This window comes from Rousettus aegyptiacus, unplaced genomic scaffold (assembly GCF_014176215.1).
Source record: "Rousettus aegyptiacus isolate mRouAeg1 unplaced genomic scaffold, mRouAeg1.p scaffold_m13_p_6, whole genome shotgun sequence".
Classification (NCBI taxonomy): Eukaryota; Metazoa; Chordata; class Mammalia; order Chiroptera; family Pteropodidae; genus Rousettus; species Rousettus aegyptiacus.
The window spans coordinates 52,308,712-52,313,329 of NW_023416309.1; the positions used below are offsets into that span (position 1 = coordinate 52,308,712).

The 4,618-nt window shown below is 45.7% G+C and overlaps 1 non-coding gene across 1 annotated transcript; it reads left to right on the forward strand.

The window, feature by feature from the left end:
• Positions 1 to 2,558: 2,558 nt before the first annotated feature.
• LOC118604736 lies at positions 2,559 to 2,677 on the forward strand. Its single transcript, XR_004951795.1, has one exon. It is a non-coding gene; the product is annotated as a 5S ribosomal RNA (ribosomal RNA).
• The last annotated feature ends 1,941 nt before the right edge of the window (positions 2,678 to 4,618 follow it).

Here is a 4,618-nt window from a genome sequence, read left to right on the forward strand (position 1 = left end):
TTTATGAAATAGATGCTTTATTGGCCTAATTTTATAGATTGGGGAAACTGAGGCACGAAGTAATAAATGACTTGCCCAAGCTCACACAACTACTGGGTAATTAGAATTAAAACTCAAAGTCTGTCTGCCTGACACCAAAACTGAGCTCTGGACCATCCCCACGAACCACTTCCTGATTGGTGCTCCTTTATTCTCACCCCCTTATCCAACCATGGAACTTCTATTCAGCCTTCAGAACCCTGATTCACAATCACCAGCCTTGTGAAACCCTTCCTAACTCCCACAAACGGCGGTAACCTTTCCTTCTGGGCCACCTCGGGACTGTGCGCTCATTTTTTCTTTTCTTTTCTTTTCTTTGTTTTTTATTTAGGTCCCTGGAGTTATTTGCTGTGCGTCTGACTTGCACATGGGACTGCAAACTAGGCAAGGTCAGGAAGCATGTTATATGCCACTTTGTCTCTCTCTCTCACATGACCAGGACATAACGGATGCTCAGTACGTGTTGATAAACCACTTATTTGAAGAAAGGGATCACACATAAACATCGTCTTGCTCTTTCGGGGAACCAATGACGCTTATGTTTCTTCCCGCCTTGAGACTTTCTGCAGCACGAAGTATGCGACGGAGCATTATTTTTTGGCCTCGTTATGTCATTTGATTTAATTTATTTTTTAAAGGAATTTCTTTTTTTAATTGAAGGAATGGCTTGAATTTGTTCAGAGTATTATTTTTAAGGGCTTTATAATTCACCTCTGAGTGAGGTGTTCCTTGGCCTTCTCCTTACAGCTACCCCTGAGCGAAGAAGGTGGGCTCCTCAGTTCGGCGACCACGCTCACTTTCTGTCTGTCACTAGCGCCTCTTGTCCCACCGTCGCCAATTGTTCCTTTTCCTTCTCTGTGTTCTCCGCCGCCGGCTTAAATTTAAAAATCTGAGCATGCCACAGAGACAACAGACTCTAATTGCTGTTTTTCATTCAAGCTTAATGATTCTCTCCCTTACAACTAACCCGTAATTACTGTTCAGAGTTCAGTGCATTCGTTCAATAATAATGAATGATGCGTTTTTCCTTCACATATCTAATTTAAATGGTCTTTTCTAAATGGTAGCTACGACATGGTGACAAGATAGTACATAAGCTCAGATTTTTTGTTGCTGTTAAGTACAAATATTTTGATAAGTGCAGCTAATATGAGATATTTCCTCTTAGCTGGATATGATACACATTGAGATATGACACTGGTACCATCTGTTCTTCATCATAAATATAAATGAAGTGATAATGAGCAAAACGTGATAAGGACTATCAGGATGATTGCACTCCAATGGTTTAATTTGGATCTTCATTAATCTAAAAATAAAACAATCTACAAACGAGAAATGAACACATTTTTACTGATGCTGTGCAAGTATCTTTTAGGATGTGGGCTATGTTCTCGCCACTTAAAATGAGACGTAAATAATGCAAAAGCGATTTTTTTTTTAAAAGCTCCCATGGAGTTCTTTGTGCAAATCATTAACGCACTGTTCCCGAGGGTCTCTATCAAATTGGGGTGTGGATACCTGGCCTGGAAGTGGAGAGATAAGAGCAAAAAAACTGGGTCCGAGCACTTTCTCACTGGGCGACCTTGGCCAAGTTACCTCAGCTCTCTGAGCCTCCATCTCCTTCTCTGTCAAGGCTGCGATGAGATCTTTGATCCAGCACAAGTTGGCGCCCAGCACAGTGCTTGACCCCACATAGCGCTCAGTATATAGACCATAAACCAACATTTAAGAGGAAACTTATCGAGTGCTTAGATGCCTCGTACATAAAAGATCATTGCTTCATCACCATTTTTCTACATTCTACATATGAAGAAACCAAGGCATAGAGAGAGAGGCAAGTGACTTCCTGGAGATCACTTGAATTTGTGTCAGAACTGGGGTCCAAGCCCGGCAATCTCATCCCTGAAATTTTTAATGTCATGATTTTATTAGTAGTAGTATCATTTTCTGATTTTTAAGGGAAAAGAATACACTGTTTTTTCTAGCCAGAGTCTACACAGCAAAACAGAGCACGGGGTTGTGATGACTGTCACGGACACCTCTCCAGCATCGCACAGATTTCGCCCGGGGAACCGGATGGAATGTGTTGGTAAATTACCTTTTCCCAGACCCATTCACTCACCTCCTGGGGAATTCTTTGTTTCCTCCTACCTGGGGTCTGCGTGACAAGCAGCTGTTTGAGGCAACTGGCAGAAACTTCATGAGACCACTCTGGTTTTGCTGGATGGTGCCCCTCAAACCCCAGCCAGCTGGGACAGCACCTGGCAAAGGCTCTGACTTGTTCCCCCACGCCGGCCTCCCTAGCGACAGTCCCGCTCCATCCCTGCTCGTCCACCCCACCCCCACCTTCTGCTGCATCTGGTGGTATTTGAGCCCTGAGAGGGTTGCTCGAGCCTTGCACCTGTTCGCTTAATTCTCTCTCTCTCCTAGTGATCAGGGCTCCACCTCGCTGAGGGCCAACCGTGTGCCAGACACCATTCCGGGTAATTGACGTTTGAGTTGTCATTTAATTCTCATGCTACGGCCATGCTTCCCTGAACACGCCCGATCCCTTCTGATCTCGGGAGTTAAACAGGGTCGGGCCTGGTTAGTACTTGGATGGGAGACCACCTAGGAAAACCAGGTGCTGTAGGTGTAAAAAAAAAAAAAAAAAATCTCATGGCCCCGTCCACTTTACGAAGAGGAAGCCGAGACTCGGGGGGGTTGGAACCACTTCCCCCTTTCACATCTCATGCCCTGCTCTTTCCTCGGATCTAACCGATATTCAGAGGTCGTCTGTTCTGGGGGGATGTTTCCTGATGCCCTTTTCTCTCCCCAATTCTGTTTAGATGCCTGTCTCTGAGCCCAGATAGCACAGGGGCTGATCACCTATAGCTCAGATCCCCCGTATTAGAATCACCCATTCCCTATCCTGGCTTTTCTGCTGGATCTTAAGTGCCAGAGCCTAATAAGGCATCTGTGAAAGAATGAACGAATGCATGCCCAAGGTCACCTAGAGGTCACATACCATGATAGTAAAGCACAAACTCACAGGCAGACTGCCTGGTGCACACCTGGCTCTCCATTCTATGCTAGCTCTGTGTCCCTGGACAAGTAGCTTAACTCCTCTGGGGCCTCGCTTTCATCATCATGGAGATAACAGCAACTGCCTCGCTGGGATGTTACGAACATTAAATGTGTCGGCATGTGGAGCCTTCTTACAGCAGGGCTTGGCGTGTAGCAAGAGATTAGTGAAGAGCAGCGATTGTTACTACCTTGTTATCATCATCCACAGCACCAGAGCTGTACCAGGAAGAGCTCTCCGGCACCCAGGTTTCTCTGGCCTGAAAGTTTACACACCTGCCTTGCTTAGGGGAAAGTCATCAAAATTATAAATCTAGGGGAAAAAATCAAATGACTCAATTAAAACATTGTGAAAATACAAATTCATAACATCGAACTTAGAAAAAAAAATGAACTTTGATGGTATTGTGGAAAAAAGAAAGAGCTCGTCACGGCTTCTCAGCTGACCTGCCAAGTGGGGCTCTTGGGGAAGCCAAGGAGTGATGGGTCCCAGGGTTACAGAAAGGGTACAGACCTGAGCAGGGCCTGTCCTTCTGACTGCCTTTTCTGCTACTGATCCTTCTTGCCCGAGGCTGGGAAGTCCAGTGGGTGGTGAGGAGAGAGCCAGGCTGAGCCACGTAGGATGCACTGCTTGCTCTGGTCAGGAGCCTCAGAGTGACCTCCGTCCACCAATAGCCATTTTATAAAGATGCCATTAGTCAGAGCAGACAGGCCAAATCCACCAGTGCTATTTAAAAATCAACCCCAAAGGCATACTTTCCTAGAGTCAACAACATTCCTGAGAAATGGTGACTCCTTGGTCAAGCTGGTGGCCTGTTCGCAGGCATTCCTTGCTGATCCCTCCTCTGGGCCTTTGCTCATGCCTAGCCCTTGACTTTGAGGCCCTTCCTGCTCCTTCCCACCTTTATGGACCTTTTCCATGATCCAAGGCTCAGCTCCAGTCACGATGAGAGTTCTCACGGGCACTTCACCTGATCCCAGCTCCTGAGCAGTGCCTTGCACATGGCACCTCTTACATCTGGCCAGCACGGATGTAAGTAACTTTTCACATCTGCGGCCCGCATCCCAGGATAGAGCTTAAGCTGCTCCAGCACAAAACCTATCAGCATCCATCTTAACACTGGGCTACAAAAACCGCGGCCCCTTAACCCAGGGAGACTAAAACATTCCATTCAGTGGGTGATGAAACAGCCCAGTGATGCTCAAAGAAGATTTGGGGCTAAAATAAAATTCATGTGATACCAAGTGTTTGGAAAATTGTTTTTTGTGTTTCTAGTGGAAATGGCTTATGGCATGCTTTTATCACTTAAACTCTGTGTTTTTTTTTTTTTCTCCCAGAGTGCTTTACCTCTCTACTCACCATGTGTGAACAAATAACTCCATAGTCTGTGGGAGAGGTGTAAACCAAAGTCCAAAATGATGAAGTGGAGCACAAGAAGATATTTTGAGCTCTAACGAGTAAAATACATGAACTGTTCAGGGGGGAAGCATGCATAATTCACCAGTGTTCCAC